Source organism: Haliotis cracherodii, unplaced genomic scaffold (assembly GCF_022045235.1).
Source record: "Haliotis cracherodii isolate W230 unplaced genomic scaffold, xgHalCrac1.p SCAF_8, whole genome shotgun sequence".
In the NCBI taxonomy this organism is placed as follows: Eukaryota; Metazoa; Mollusca; class Gastropoda; order Lepetellida; family Haliotidae; genus Haliotis; species Haliotis cracherodii.
In genome coordinates this window covers 6,467,490-6,485,852 of record NW_027266341.1, presented here as the reverse complement: position 1 = coordinate 6,485,852, position 18,363 = coordinate 6,467,490, and positions in this window count along the sequence as shown.

The following is an 18,363-nucleotide window of genomic DNA, read 5'->3' as shown; positions in this document are numbered from 1 at the left end:
CGAGAATATTTTCCTTTGCTCAAAACTAATGTTTGTATTTTGCAAATACCTAAAGTTGTGTATAAAAGCACCATGACACATAATTCAACTCATAACTTAACTCCACCATTTTATAGCGTAATAAAAATATTTCGCCTTTGGGCGCGAATATTTTCCTTTGCTAAAAACTCATGTTTTTGTTTTGCAAATACATAAAGTGTATATAAAAGCACCATGGCACATAATTTAACTCATTTTAACTTAACTCCACTATTTTATAGCATTATAAAAATATTTCGCCTTTAGGCGCAAATATTTTCTTTGTTCAAAATTCAATATTTGTTTTGATAATACTTAAAGGTTTGTCTACAAGTATCATGCCATATAATTCTACTCATGTTAACTTAATTCAACTAACTTATGGTCGACAAGGTATGGCACATGGGCGAGAATAGTTCCTTTGCTCAAAACTTTTTTTGGAAATACATGGAAGTGTTTCTACAAGTGTCGCGACACTAATTCAATTCATCTAAAACTTAATTCAACTAATTTATAGCCTTATTTTTATTTGATCAAAACTCGTGTTTTTTATTTGCAAATACATAAAGTTGTATCATGACACTAATTCATTTGCTCAAAGTTCATGTTATCATCACTATTTGACAGTGATTCATGAACACATGTTCATAGAATTGTTTTATGAATATGGAAAGGGTTTTTCTCGCTTTAAATGTAAATACATAAGCTTGTATCAACAAGTATCGTGACTCAATATTAATCTTAATCTTAATTCGGGCTACGGGTGGCCCAGTCGTCTAAGGCGCCGCGATTCGCTGAGCAGAGTTGCGCCCCTTGGGCACGCCAGAAACCTATGATTGAGGGTTCGAATCCCGGTTCGTCCCGATTATGTTTCTAGGTTTGTCAGCACCATATCCCGCTCGTGGGTTTCACCGAAGTGGTAAACGTCTGAGACCTGCATCACTTCGGGCTTTGCTGCCACATTGAGCCGATACGCCGCGATGTAACTGGAATACTGTTAAAAGCGGCGTTAAACCAAACTAACTCACTCACGGACTTAATCTTTATTCAGCTAATGTTTAGAGTCATTATAATACTTGACTCATGGGAAAAGTTTGGTGCATGGCTCAGTAAAAATAAAACTTTTTGTATTATATTAAAACATTTGGCTCACTTCTTGGTTTTGCGAAAACACAAAACAACTAAAGCCCACAACGAGCTCCTCCCCTACGACCACCCCAAGCAACACAACGTTTTACTTACCCCGGGCCCTTTGTGTGACGAAGCAAAGCTGTAACAACTAGCGTATCCCGACACCGTACATCCATATGGGCAAATAGGAAAAATGATCTGTTAAGGTTCCCAAACCTTACATATTGATGTACTGAAAATGTAATAAAAAAGCCTTTTCACTTTCATAAGAAATCGCTGCCAAAAGCAGAGCGATTTAACGATTCCTACTAAACTTATATTGTGAGCAGCTGTTTTCAAATAGCTATGCTATCAGGTGTTCGCGATAAGGTGAGCGTATCCTTCCCACCAGTGACACACGCCACAAAGACATGCAAAGGCAAGTCAAAGGTTCACCCGAAAAAAACACGGGAACATATGGTACAATTCCAAAAAGGGAAATGCATCGGATACAATGTTGGTCACTGATACTTCAAATTTGGAAATGTCCTCCACACGTCTACCATAAACCTTGTTGAAAGGTTTACTGAGGCCTTGAATGCTGTAACCTTGATCAAAAGACTTCCAAACAAGAGTTGTATGGCACTCTTTGAAATATTTGTAGACAGGTCATGCTCGATTGTACCTCAAGGGCTCGAGCTGCAGAAATATTGCTCGACATAAAAGGAAAGTTGAAGTCATCCCTCTTGTCATACAGTCTTGTAGAGAGTGGGGGTGGGTGTGCCCTATTCGTGCCCACGGGGATGCCTTCTTCTTCCCTAAATGTCTTACCCCCAAATGTTACAAAGATGTTATCCATGTGGAAGTCCACACTTCACATATTGATTTCCCCGTAAACTTCGGATGGCATATACTTTCATTTTTGGCATATTGATTTGAACCTCTGAAGATAGATATGTCACTATTTCTTTGATCATCAAACAAACCCCAACCCGATCAATCTAACCCTCTCCCAACCTCACACACACACACACACACGCACGCACGCACGCACGCACGCACGCACGCACCCACGCACGCACGTACGCACGCACGCACACACACACACACACGGGCACACACACACACACACACACACACACATACACATACACACAAGCACGCACCCACGCACGCACAATCACATCCATACATCCATTATTCAACATATCAATATTAAACGGGGACACAAAGCATTCATCTTCTACTCCGTTTCTTCTCTGCTTATCTTGGGAAGAGAAAGAATTCACACAATCAGATTAACCAGAGATGAAAGGCATCAGCGCTGTTCCCTGGTAACAACATTAGCAGAAAACTTGATGGACATTTGATTTCCTCTTTTTTTAAAGCTGCATGTCCATAGGTAGAACTAACGTGTAATTGATAGTTTTCGTATTTTGGTCTTTTAAAATTTAAAAGATGCTAAAGATGAAGTAGCGTCAACCTTTGATCTCGGGACGCAGATTCCATGGTGACTCGTCAAAGTGTCAGAAGGTCTTTTTGACGAGATGAGAACCTGACTTCCCTTCATCGTGTTACCAGACTTCAACTTAAACCCCGGTTCCAATTGGAACAAATTGTGTCAGAATCTTAATCAGATATTTCGGAAAATAGGACGTATCTTTAAAAATCCTTCTAGAAGAAGATGAATTGTGGCAGAGCCATGCCTCAAGGCTACAGTAGCAAGCTCATCCGGGCAATTTAACCAAAATTCCATTATCGGGATGGCCGATGGCACGCGGTCGTGTTTCACGGCATATGTATTTAGATCAGAGCTTTTCGAAACCATGGATTTGAAAATCCATAAAAAGATGAGAATCTGTTTATGTCAGTCAAATGTTGTGTTGAAAGCGCACCCTGTCATCATTGTTAGATTACAATGACTGAAGGTTTTAATAACTTGATCACTGTTCCTATGGACTCCTTTTCGTTCATTGAACAGAGAAAGGAGTAGGTATATCCCTAAAGCACAACAACTATCAACTATGATGGATGTTTAGTGGTTGCATTTTCCTTGAGAAATCATTTTATCGCCAGCTGTCACTGAGGCCCCAATCATACAATGAATCAGTTATTTGGTAAAGTCGTGAGATATACCGCGAGAAACATTTGTTCTATTTGGTTAATTTCTATTTGCTGACCTAGATCTTTTATACATGACTCAGAACAGGCTAAAGAACACCCACAATTGCTAGGCTCTGTGTTGCAAAACCCATCATCCACGACATAAAAAAGTGTTCTCAACTTTTGAGTAGCATATGTAATCGTTGGCGCGTTACATGTGTGGCATGAATTTGTAAAACATTTTGAACTGAATTATGGAAAACAGCATGAATAAAAACAACACCACTCGATAAATCATACATTTAAACTATACGTAAACGAATACATGAAAACATAATCAGAATTGGATCGAATGATTGATCGTTGGAAATGAATAGTTTCTTATTTAGTATCAATAATTACTGAGGAAGAAAACAAAATATTATGGGTCCTAATAAATAAATATCAAAACCACTCAACTACTCAACAACTACATCAATAACAAGTCTACTAGTTCTACACTTCTAATTTAAACCATTCTACTATTACCACCACCACCATTAGTGCTACTTCTTCTACAAAAAAGTTCTACTGATGCTGCTGCTACTACGACTACTACTACTGCTGTTGTTGCTTCTACCACGACTACTACTGTTGCTACTACTACTGTTGCTGCTACGACTACTACCACAACTCCTCCTCCTCCTCCTCCTACTACTACTACCATTACTACTACGATTACTACTACTAATTCTACTCTTACTTCTACTACTACTACTACTACTACTACTACTACTATTATTGTTGCTACTAGTACTATTGTTACTACTACTGCTACTACTGTTGCTACTACTACTATTGCTACTATTACTGCGACTACTGTTGCTACTACAATTAGTGCTGCTACTACTACTACTTCTACTGTTTCTGGGGCGGTCGGGTAGTCTGGTGGTTAAAGCGTTCGCTCATCACGCCGAAAATCCGGGTTCGATTCCCGACATGGGTACAATGTGTGAAGCCCATTTCTTGTGTCCCCCGCCGTGATATTGCTGGAATATTGCTAAAAGCGGCGTAAAACCATACTCACTCACTCTACTGTTTCTACTGCTACTGCTGCTACTGTTGCTACTACTATTATTGCTACTACTAAATGTACGAAAAGAAGTCATGTACCCTTCCCACAGTACTACCGAGGAGAAGATGTGATGTACCCTTCCCACAGTACTACCGAGGAGAAGTGATGTACCCTTCCCACAGTACTACCGAGGAGAAGAAGTGATGTACCCTTCCCACAGTACTTCCGAGGAGAAGAAGTGATGTACCCTTCCCACAGCACTACCGAGGAGAAGAAGGCATGTACCCTTCCCACAGTACTACCGAGGAGAAGTGATGTACCCTTCCCACAGTACTACCGAGAAGAAGAAGTCATGAACCCTTCCCACAGTACTGCCGAGGAGAAGATGTGATGTACCCTTCCCACAGTACTACCGAGGAGAAGTGATGTACCCTTCCCACAGTACTACCGAGGAGAAGAAGTGATGTACCCTTCCCACAGTACTTCCGAGGAGAAGAAGTGATGTACCCTTCCCACAGCACTACCGAGGAGAAGAAGGCATGTACCCTTCCCACAGTACTACCGAGGAGAAGTGATGTACCCTTCCCACAGTACTACCGAGAAGAAGAAGTCATGAACCCTTCCCACAGTACTGCCGAGGAGAAGAAGCCACGTACCCTTCCTACAGTACTACCGAGGAGAAGAAGTCATGTATCCTTCAAACAGCATTACCGAGGAGAAGAAGTCCTGCATCCTTCCTACAGTACTACCGAGGACAAGACGTCCTTCACTTTCCACACGACATTACCATTTTGAACTAGTGCCCCTAAAACGGAAAAGAAAAATATTTCGCAATATTATATTATTCACATTAAATACAACGTTACTTGACACGCCCCCACCAGCCATACTCTGGACATACATGGAATCTATACCGGTATTATACATACAGCACAGGTCCCAAAACTAGTGAAACGATCGCGTATATTCTGTATATATGTGTACCCAGGTGGTCGTAACACCCAATCAGGATGCAAGCCCACGCCTCTACGTTTGGGTAGTTTAAAATACAGACCTCAAAATACGTACTTTTAATACGAGCAAAACGGTGCTACGTTTTCACACTTTTTTCTCGGCCATGGTACTGCTACCATACTGACAACATGATTATGTAAGAAAAATATGTAACTATTTTTCAAAATATTTGCACTTTATGTACAATAAAAGTTCTTTAAGAACTGTATACACAGCCTATGATTAAGATATATCATGGTAGTTTGGTCTAGTAGAACCGGTAGAAACGTTATTTTAGATAAGGTGGTTATTGATTGTTCATAAATGTAATCTATTCATCACTGTGATTGTTCTACTCCTGCGTTTAGATAAAGGCTGCGGACCAGAGTTTCTCGAGATGGAAACAGCCTTTTATACTTTGATGTCTATATATTATGTATTTACGTCTTTGATTAAACTACATATTCAAGCTCTAAGTACCTGTGCGTGGGAATTGACGATGCTTTACATATTATTTATGTACTCAAAATGTGCAGTTGAGAAAGGTTGTGTGTTGAACGTTAATTAAAGCACGCACCAATATTAACTTACCAACGAAAATATCCCAATATTTCCTAAAGAGGAATCTTAACATCTTTAACCTTAGATATTTCAGGTAGGAATATGTTCCCAACAACCTATGCCAGTAGTGCAAGGCACGGAATGAAACGGCGGTCAAGCTCGGTGATTTGGTGGTATGCGTGTCATCGTACTACACTCACTAGTTAGTCTGTTCCAGACTATTTACACGCATCTGCACGGGTTCACGTAGGAAGTGGGCAAGTGAAGAGGCACATTGACATCAGGTGTAATTACAGTACATTGCGCTTGAAATAACATCATGGATGTGGTGGTTTGAGAGCCTACATACAGTCGGCACAAATTGAACTGATCATCGCCTGTTTGACTGAATGCGTTTAACGCCTAGCAAGAATGACAGCACTTCTTCATGTTCAGTTTTAAAGTTTACCATCGTACTCACATCAAGTGGTATAAATAGAGGATGGAAAAGAAACTGTTTCTTTGACACAAGAGAGCTTCACAATGTAATATGAAATGTTTGCCATATTCCGCGGCGTACTTGTTACACAAATTACCCTCTGTAGACTGTTTGGATCGAGAAGAGATTTTGTCATACAGTAAATTATGATCGATTTTCGGGATACTCAAAAGCCAAAAGCCAGTACGCAGGTAAGGTTGGTCTGGTATGAATTATTTTGCAGCGGGATAAGCCTAAATGAAATGAAACTATGTAAGCACATGGCTGTTCTTTGTAATTTAAGACTGCGCTTTTCTCCATGTTGCTTCGTTTGAAAACGCTCCACAAGTTGGTTGGTTTGGTTTGTTGTTTTACGCCGAACTCAGCAATATTCCAGCTGTAAGACGGCGGTCTGTAAATAATCAAGTGTTGACCAGACAATTCAGTGATTGATATCATGAGCATCGATCCCCGTAATTGGGATCGATGACATGCATCAACCAAGTCAGCGAGCCTGACCACCCGATCCCGTTAGCCGCTTCTTACGACCAGCATAGTCGCCTTTTACGGCAAGCATGGATTGCTGAAGACCTATTCTACCCCGGATCTTCACGGGTCCTCCACAAGTGAGATGTAAACACAAGTAGTAATGGAGATTATATTTGACGAGAACTGTAATAAGATCTCCGGTGATGTTTTTAGTTTGATAAGTGGGAATTGCAGTTGGTGCACAAAACATGTTCCTTTGGCTAGTGTCGCAGCTCTTCTGAACAATCGGCCGAGAAACTGAAGTTTGCATTTGTGTATGTAACCCATCATCATTAATTGTGCATTCTCTCGAAGATCTGTTGTCAAGTTCTTGAATAGTTCTTGCAAAATATATACTCTTGAGTGATTTCTAATAAGACAATGTCTCTCTGTCGCCATTTGAAATTCACAGCCCAGAGAAGCCCGTTTCTAGCACCATTCATTGTCCGATATTGTCATAACTTGCATAGTGAGTCACAACAACGACCAAACCAATGAGTGATTATTAGTGTTGTATAACTAGACATTACAAGGTCTAATACGCGGCGTGGCGCCTACAGCGTATTTCTAATATTGTCAAATACCAAATATAGGTGTTAGGATAAAGTGTGACTACAAAACATTATGTGTTCGTCGGTTATGTAATCTGGGCTTGGCGATATATACATTTTGAGGACGTGTATTTCGTTTTTTCACTTCCGAGATAGTAATCAAGATTATGACAGTTAACTTCCCATCATTTGATGACTGTTATTGCTGAAAATATTAACTTTCGATGAAAGTGATATCAAATCCTTCTGATTCGTGAGGCTGGGCAAGATCGAAACAATACTGACCCCAATACAAATGCCAGAGGTTGTGGGATCACATTTGCAGCCTTATTCAAGTTTATCATTTCGTGTGTTTGGACGCCTTTGTTTTTTTACTGTTTTGTAGAAGGTATTGAGAACATCTTCGACTCACTTTAGTTCTTTAACGACTTTTTTATTACCGCACTTTGCTCTTCGATGGATACGCCTAAATTCTCTTTTGTTTTTATAGTCGACATAACATCACTGGAATTGCTCACGGGTTTGTTCTGTGAGAAACACAACCTTCCAGCATTTCTCTGAAAGGGTAAGACGTAAACTTTCTGTTTCCAGTATGGTTTTAGAATAGGCTTGGAGCTCCCCTGAGGGATACAAAATGGATACACTGTGTTAATTGTGATGTCACTAAGTACGTTCACGTTGGATAAAAACATATCTATCCGATAATTCTACAAACTGGTGTGGATATTATCGGTTTTATGCAACTTGACATTATATCATTGTTAATCTAGACTGGTCATTCTCTTGCATTGACAATTTATATTTACATAAACGTTGTATAGAGGCCAATACCGAAGTGAGAGATACATTATAACTACATTCATCACTGACGTTACTGTTTGACTTGCTAGATTCTAATATATATTCAAATCCCTTTGTCACAGAGAGTATTATGCTGATCATTAAGTTTATGGAGAGCATCAGCGTATATTGTTTGTTTGTTTGTTTGTTGTTTAACGCCGCACTAAGCAATATTCCAGCTATATGACGGCGGTCTATAAATAATCGAGTCGGGACAAGACAATCCAGTGATTGATGTCATGACCCTTTACCAGCCCACATTAACCCATGTGGGACCCATGGGTAAATGTTGATGATGTTCTTGGTCCGAGTGGTCCCATGAAGATCCGGGTTAAAATTGATCTTTAGCAAGGTATACATTCCAGTGGTTGACATCATGAGCATCGATCCCCGCAATTGGGATACGATGACATGCATCAACCAAGTCAGCAAGCCTGAATACCCGACCCTGTTAGTCGCCTCTTACGACAAGCATGGGTTGCTGAAGACCTTTTCTTCCCTGTATCTTCATGGGGCCAGCATATACTGAATGAAGAACGTTAATTCGCGGACGTGGATAAACTGTGACAAACATGGTTTCACGGGCAAATTCACTTTTATGGAGAAAAAGTACTCAGATACAACCATAAGGGGTACAACGTTCCACTTAGTCCGGATATTGCATAACATAGCTATACCACCATGACATCTTGCATTATGACTGCTTATTGCAGCCAAATAACTGGCGATTTTAAGTCCAACAGTTTTGGCCGCGAATGTTTGTTTTGTGTTGAGGCAATGTTACTGGAAGGCAAGCACGTCGATGGAGTCAGTAATGACTCATCCAATATGGTGTTGTGTAGAATATCACACACATTCAATGTGAGAAAACACATAACAGTTAGAATCACAAAAGGACCTGTACAATTGCCGCAAATACATGTCGTACTTGTCAGTATTTACCGTTGTTGTAGCTGTGATAGCTGTTCCTCATGCTTATTCCCTGACCCAAATTCTCAAATAACATAGTTTTCACATGTTATATTCACCTGCACTGTATATGTCTCTGTATATGCGTCCTCCTTCCTCCCGCCTCCGTGGTCTTGTGGTAGAGCGTACGCCCGGAGAGCGGAAGGTCCGGGGTTCGATCCCCGGCCGCGTCATACCAAAAGACGTTAAAAGATGGTACTTGTTGTTAACCTGTCTGGGGCTCGGCATAAAGGGGCTAAAACAAGGACTGTTCGGCTCGGAGTCTGTATACTGTGTCTGAGTGGGGTATTCATGTTAAACTGTGCATGGTATCTTAGTGGGCTAGCACTATGAATCGGCATTAGTCCGGACTAGTACAAGCAGCCACACACACACACAAACTCACACACACACACACACAGACACGCACACACCTCACCTCACCTCCTTTTCCCTAGCAAACGTTCACGTCACATCTACGTGCCTTGATTTGAAAAGTCAAAGATGATATTTGTAACTTGTTCAAAGGGTTTATCAGCATTGATATTTGACAAAACAAACAAAGGAAACAACACCTTGTAAAGACACCTCCTTCTTCTCGGCCCTTTATTTCTTTTGAAATGTGCCACGTATGGGTAGATACATCTAGAGAGGTGCCACGTATGGGTAGATACATCTAGAGAGGGTGCCACGTATGGGTAGATACATCTAGAGAGGGTGCCACGTATGGGTAGATACACCTAGAGAGGTCGCCACGTATGGGTAGATACGTATAGAGAGGGTGCCACGTATTTGTAGATACATCTAGAGAGGTGCCACGTATGGGTAGATACATCTAGAGAGGGTGCCACGTATGGGTAGATACGTCTAGAGAGGGTGCCACGTATGGGTAGATACATCTAGAGAGGGTGCCAAGTATGGGTAGATACATCTAGAAAGGGTGCCAAGTATGGGTAGATACATCTAGAGAGGTGCCACGTATGGGTAGATACATCTAGAGAGGGTGCCACGTATGTGTAGATACATCTAGAGAGGGTGCCACGTAAGGGTAGATACATCTAGAGAGGTGCCACGTATGGGTAGATACGTCTAAAGAGGGTGCCAAGTATGGGTAGATACGTCTACAGAGGGTGCCAAGTATGGGTAGATACGTCTAGAGAGGTGCCACGTATGGGTAGATACGTCTAGAGAGGGTGTCAAGTATGGGTAGATACGTCTAGACAGGGTGCCACGTATGGGTAGATACACCTAGAGAGGTCGCCACGTATGGGTAGACACATCTAGAGAGGGTTCCACGTATGGGTAGATACATCTAGAGAGGTCGCCACGTATGGGTAGATACATCTAGAGAGGTGCCACGTATGGGTAGATACATCTAGAGAGGGTGCCACGTATGGGTAGATACGTCTAGAGAGGTCGCCACGTATGGGTAGACACATCTAGAGAGGGTTCCACGTATGGGTAGATACGTCTAAAGAGGTGCCACGTATGGGTAGATACATCTAGAGAGGGTATCACGTATGGGTAGATACATCTAGAGAGGGTTCCACGTATGGGTAGATACATCTAGAGAGGTGCCACGTATGGGTAGATACATCTAGAGAGGGTTCCACGTATGGGTAGATACATCTAGAGAGGGTGCCACGTATGGGTAGATACATCTAGAGAGGTGCCACGTATGGGTAGACACATCTAGAGAGGGTTCCACGTATGGGTAGATACGTCTAGAGAGGTGCCACGTATGGGTAGATACATCTAGAGAGGGTGCCAAGTATGTGTAGATACATCTGGAGAGGGTGCCAAGTATGGGTAGATACATCTAGAGAGGGTTCCACGTATGGGTAGATACGTCTTGAGAGGTGCCACGTATGGGTAGATACACCTAGAGAGGGTTCCACGTATGGGTAGATACGTCTAGAGAGATGCCACGTATGGGTAGATACATCTAGAGAGGGTTCCACGTAAGGGTAGATACATCTAGAGAGGTGCCACGTATGGGTAGATACATCTAGAGAGGGTTCCACGTATGGGTAGATACGTCTACAGAGGGTGCCAAGTATGGGTAGATACGTCTAGAGAGGTGCCACGTATGGGTAGATACGTCTAGAGAGGGTGCCAAGTATGGGTAGATACGTCTACAGAGGGTGCCAAGTATGGGTAGATACGTCTAGAGAGGTGCCACGTATGGGTAGATACGTCTAGAGAGGGTGCCAAGTATGGGTAGATACGTCTAGAGAGGGTGCCACGTATGGGTAGATACACCTAGAGAGGTCGCCACGTATGGGTAGACACATCTAGAGAGGGTTCCACGTATGGGTAGATACATCTAGAGAGGTCGCCACGTATGGGTAGATACATCTAGAGAGGTGCCACGTATGGGTAGATACATCTAGAGAGGGTTCCACGTATGGGTATATACGTCTAGAGAGGGTGCCACGTATGGGTAGATACACCTAGAGAGGTCGCCACGTATGGGTAGACACATCTAGAGAGGGTTCCACGTATGGGTAGATACGTCTAGAGAGGGTGCCAAGTATGGGTAGATACATCTAGAGAGGGTGCCAAGTATGTGTAGATACATCTGGAGAGGGTGCCAAGTATGGGTAGATACATCTAGAGAGGGTTCCACGTATGGGTAGATACGTCTTGAGAGGTGCCACGTATGGGTAGATACACCTAGAGAGGGTTCCACGTATGGGTAGATACGTCTAGAGAGGTGCCACGTATGGGTAGATACGTCTAGAAAGGGTGCCACGTATGGGTAGATACGTCTAGAGAGGGTGCCAAGTATGGGTAGATACATCTAGAGAGGGTGCCAAGTATGGGTAGATACATCTAGAGAGGGTGCCAAGTATGGGTAGATACATCTAGAAAGGGTGCCAAGTATGTGTAGATACATCTAGAGAGGTGCCACGTATGGGTAGATACATCTAGAGAGGTGCCACGTATGGGTAGATACATCTAGAGAGGGTGCCACGTATGGGTAGATATATCTAGAGAGGGTGCCACGTATGGGTAGATACATCTAGAGAGGTTGCCACGTATGGGTAGATAGATCTAGAGAGGTTGCCACGTATGGGTAGATACATCTCGAGAAGGTGCCACGTATGGGTAGATACATCTAGAGAGGGTGCCACGTATGGGTAGATACATCTAGAGAGGTGCCACGTATGGGTAGATACATCTAGAGAGGGTGCTACGTATGGGTAGATACATCTAGAGAGGGTGCCACGTATGTGTAGATACATCTAGAGAGGGTGCCACGTATGGGTAGATACATCTAGAGAGGGTGCCACGTATGGGTAGATACATCTAGAGAGGGTGCCACGTATGGGTAGATACATCTAGAGAGGGTGCCACTTATGGGTAGATACATCTAGAGAGGTGCCACGTATGGGTAGATACATCTAGAGAGGGTGCCACGTATGGGTAGATACATCTAGAGAGGGTGCCACGTATGGGTAGATACATCTAGAGAGGGTGCCACGTATGGGTACATACATCTAGAGAGGTCGCCACGTATTGGTAGATACATGTAGAGAGGTCGCCACGTATGGGTAGATACATCTAGAGAGGGTTCCACGTATGGGTAGATACATCTAGAGAGGTCGCCACGTATGGGTAGATACATCTAGAGAGGTCGCCACGTATTGGTAGATACAACTAGAGAGGGTTCCACGTATGGGTAGATACATCTAGAGAGTTCGCCACGTATTGGTAGATACATCTAGAGAGGGTTCCACGTATGGGTAGATACATCTAGAGAGGTCGCCACGTATTTGTAGATACATCTAGAGAGGTCGCCACGTATGGGTAGATACATCTAGAAAGGGTGCCACGTATGGGTAGATACATCTAGAGAGGGTTCCACGTATGGGTAGATACATCTAGACAGGTCGCCACGTATTGGTAGATACATCTAGAGAGGGTTCCACGTATGGGTAGATACATCTAGAGAGGTCGCCACGTATTTGTAGATACATCTAGAGAGGTCGCCACGTATGGGTAGATACATCTAGAAAGGGTGCCACATATGGGTAGATACATCTAGAGAGGGTTCCACGTATGGGTAGATACATCTAGAGAGGGTGCTACGTATGGGTAGATACATCTAGAGAGGGTGCCACGTATGTGTAGATACATCTAGAGAGGGTGCCACGTATGGGTAGATACATCTAGAGAGGTGCCACGTATGGGTAGATACATCTAGAGAGGGTGCCACGTATGGGTAGATACATCTAGAGAGGTGCCACGTATGGGTAGATACATCTAGAGAGGGTGCCACGTATGGGTAGATACATCTAGAGAGGTGCCACGTATGGGTAGATACATCTAGAGAGGGTGCCACGTATGGGTAGATACATCTAGAGAGGTGCCACGTATGGGTAGATACATCTAGAGAGGGTGCCACGTATGGGTAGATACATCTAGAGAGGTCGCCACGTATTGGTAGATACATCTAGAGAGGTCGCCACGTATGGGTAGATACATCTAGAGAGGGTTCCACGTAAGGGTAGATACATCTAGAGAGGTCGCCACGTATGGGTAGATACATCTAGAGAGGGTTCCACGTATGGGTAGATACATCTAGAGAGGTCGCCACGTATTGGTAGATACATCTAGAGAGGGTGCCACGTATTGGTAGATACATCTAGAGAGGTCGCCACGTATGGGTAGATACATCTAGAGAGGTTGCCAAGTATGGGTAGATACATCTAGAAAGGGTGCCGCGTATGGGGAGATACATCTAGAGAGGGTGCCAAGTATGTGTAGATACATCTAGAGAGGGTTCCACGTATGGGTAGATACGTCTAGACAGGGTTCCACGTATGGGTAGATACATCTAGAGAGGGTGCCACGTATGTGTAGATACATCTAGAGAGGGTTCCACGTATGGGTAGATACGTCTAGACAGGGTTCCACGTATGGGTAGATACATCTAGAGAGGGTGCCACGTATGGGTAGATACATCTAGAGAGGTGCCACGTATGGGTAGATACATCTAGAGAGGGTGCCAAGTGTGGGTAGATACATCTAGAGAGGGTTCCACGTATGGGTAGATACATCTAGAAAGGGTGCCACGTATGGGTAGATACATCTAGAGAGGTGCCACGTATGGGTAGATACATCTAGAGAGGGTTCCACGTATGGGTAGATACATCTAGAGAGGGTGCCACGTATGGGTAGATACATCTGCAGAGGGTCCTTCGTACCCAGCAATACCACGGCGGGGGACACCAGTATGGGCTTCACACTTTGTACCCATGTCGGGAATCGGACCCGGGTCTGCGGCATGACGAGCGAACGCTTTAACCATTCGGCTACCACACCATCCTTTGATTTTAGAAGCATAAACTTAGTCAATACGTGCAAGGATACAGCGATTATGTTGACTATATCAGATAAAAGGTTATAGAATAAGTAACGTGGAATATTGGGAACTGTCAACATACTTTAATTCCTTGGCACTACTTGTGATTTACATATCCACATGTGTGAACACATTCCTTCAAAGGTAGTCATAAATTAATCGAATTATGCTACTAGAAGTAGCTACTATTTTCCTAAGCAGCATGGTTATACAGAATACAAACAGCTAATGGCTAGGTGATAAACCATCAAGCATAACCGTGGCGAGTTGAAACAAGTCATTGTTGGATTCTGTCACGTCTAAAGGACCTAACTCTGCAGAATGAATGTGACTCGCACAAAAAGGTGCATTTTGAAAAACACACACACACTATTTCTGCGACATGCTATTTAAAAAAACGTCAAAGTCTTAGACATAATGATATTCGTATTCTTGAAATAAAACACAGTTGAAGTTAAAATCATCATAAAAAAGCTTATACCAGGTGAAGCCAGCATATGGGGCATTGAGAGCGGATTTCAGTGCAGGTCATCCACACAACGAGTCCCTTGGAATCTGTATTACCATTGAGGGATATTCCTGGAAGGAACGTTAGCGATATTATTCATTTATATTTTAATAGATGAGAATAGCTTCAAAATTGATGAATATGTTTAAGTATAGACTCCCACTAACTGCTGACTAACATACATGTACATTTGTTGATATTCCAGTAAGTGTATATGTTTTAGTGTGTGTGACATGGATGCACATATAGAAGAAACAATTTTTTTACGATCATGGTTTATTTATATCAGGGTCAAGTGTGAAGCAGGTCCCAACACATCTGGTTAAGGAGCCATGTATCACCCATTATACATGATCATATTGAACGTACACCCAGAAGAGGCAGCATTTCCAAGCACACAACATTTCTCGTTCCAAAGTAATTAAAGTTATTATTTACACATACTGGGCTGGCTGAAACGATCTGAGCCTAACTATGATAGGCTGCGTTGATGGAGTTGGTTGTTGATTATTATTCAGACAATCCCCTCTGAGGCTCACACACTTATGGAAAATGTCCCCCACACGCTCTTTGACAAACAGTTCTTTCTTCAAGTGCCGGAACAGGCTGACATCTGAAGGTGCCAAATCTGGTGAATACGGAGGATGTTCAATGAATCCAAAGCCATAGAGATGCATTGCAGCCATGGTAACTTGTGGCCAGGAAGTCCAACAGTAACCTTCTTTGGAATCCAAGAAAACCGAAACCATCACCTTACCAGCTGATGGAACAGAATTTGCCTTATTCGTCGGAGGTATTTGACTGTTGTTTAGGCTCTGGGTGATAGTGATGGACCCAAGGTGACTCATGGTCACTCATCCATGCCTACAAATTAGTCTACAAAATCGTTTTTGAATTTGAGTAAGAAGCTTTGAATCCTTTGTTACGCCTAGTATATTCCATACGCTCATGAGAGGTGCCTATTGTGTTGGTATGTGACGTGTGGCGAGTCGTCGTCCATCCACAATCATGTCATGTATTTTATCTAACTGATCTTGAATCATCTTCTCTGTTCCCCTCATGAACTCAGCTGTCCACCACAGTGGCAACGAAGTGCGTATTGTGTGCATTTATGTACGTATTCTGTACGTTTATACTCCTACAACAGGGTGTTCTTTCTATGTTCGTTGATTCCTGTAAGCCCGACTCCAGGTCCTAGAGGGGTGTTGGGGTAGCCTTGCGGCTGAAGTGTTGGTAATACATGTATGTCCAGGTTCTATTCCCAACGGTACAATGTGTCCCATTTCTGGTTTCCCCTGTCCAAATAGTGACAGACATTGTGTAAAACCAACCAGGTATCTGATGACAAAGCTTATGTTCACAGCCACACCTACAACAATTACTTTCTTGGTCCACTTTATGCATACCTGAAACCCAAGCTTGCCAGATACTTATTTCTATTCAGAAAGACGCTTTTATTGCGAGATCGAGTTGCAATGTTATCCCATTTCCGAATGTTTTTGAAGAATAATGGATTCAGTTTTTGTGACGTATCTGTCAATGGATGTTTTGTAAGTTGAGAGGGCCATCAAACTGTTGATGGAAATCGCTTGGTGCCAGGTCTGGCGAGTATGGAGCGTGAGGAATCTCTTCGTATCCATATTGTCGCACAGCAGCCTTTGCAAGTCGAGAGGTGTGAGAAGCAGTCAGCAGTCAGCATTCCTCGCCGATTTTTCTTTTATAGAATCTCACAGGCGATGAAACTTATCAGCATAGTAGGCACCGGTAAACGTCTTTTGACTTTCTAAGTAATCAACACGGATCACACCCTTTGCATTCCAGAAAACAGTGGCCATAACTGTCTTCACTGATCTTGGAGACTTAAATTTCTTTGGTGCCGGAAAAGTGAAATGTTGCCATTCGATGGATTGGCGTTCGTCGTATTTGTTTGTTATGCTTACAACTTTTTGATCAGCCCTTGTATATCAATAACATTTGTAGTTGCATTTTAGGGAATTTTATTAATGTTAATGATTAATTAATTACGTTCATCATCAGTCATATTCATAGGGCGGTCGGGTAGCCTAGTGTTTAAAGGGTTCGCTCGTCACGCCAAAGACCCGATTTCGATTCCCCACACTGGTACAATGTGTAAAGCTTATTTCTTGTGTCCCCCGCAGTGATATTGCAGGAATATTACTGAAATTGGAGTGAAACCATACTCACTCACTCACTCACTCACTCACTCACTCACTCATATCACATACATACAAAAAACATAATAACTCAAAACCAAATGGTCACAAGAGATCGTACAGAGTTGCCCCCTTAGGCGTTATAGGACCCGCTGTTGTTGTTTCCGAATCAATAATGCGCTTCGATTATTATCCTTGATTTGTCAGTAAAATGAAAATTTTAATACATTGGCCCTTGAGGCCATGAACGGTTTTGATTCTCAATGTCTTCCCACTTTAAGATGACATACTGGGGTGTTACTGTAATTTCGTCTATTACGCCGTTATACTACGTCATCTTCTAGAGTCAAACGTATATACGTAACGACGTGGAGCACGGGAGGCCCAGTCTTCCAAGCCCGAATTGATGCAGATCTTTACCACTTTCGCGAAACCCACGAACATATTTATGGTGCTGACAAACCAAGAATTAAATCGGAGCGAACAGGCATTCAAACCCATGATCATTGGTTTCTGGCGTGACCAGGGGAAGCAACTCTGCACCACGAAATGCGGCGCCTTATACGACTGGGCCACCCGTGTCCCCACAAAGGTGATATTTCATATAGGTTCAGTATAACTGTTATATCCGTGGACACGGGTGGCCCAGTCGTTTCAGGCGCCGAAATTAGCCATTAATTACGTCCCTAATCCGTGCCATAACACAATGATTATGGGTTCGAATGCCTGTGGTTTTCACCAAAGTGGTCAATATCTAAGACCTCCATCACTTCCGGCTTTCCTCACACATCAAGCTGACACGCTGTGATATAAATCGAATACTGTTCAAATCAGCATTAAGCCAAACTCAATCATTCAATATCTTAAAGACTTAAGAATAGACTTCCTTAGCTTTACAGTTTGACATTTGTCATTAAAAGTATGTTCTTATTGTCTTTACATTTGGACGAGAGTGGGCGACCATGTAAGTCATTATCGTTGCTCAATAAATGTTTCCAAAATAGATAGCAGAATGTTATAGGTCATTCCGAGTCTCTTAATCGCCGGGGCGGGATGCTATTTCGATTAATTTTCTGTTTTCATTTGTATTGAAAGACACATGACCTATTAAACCTCAATTTCCGGATTAACGAGATTTAGATTGAAG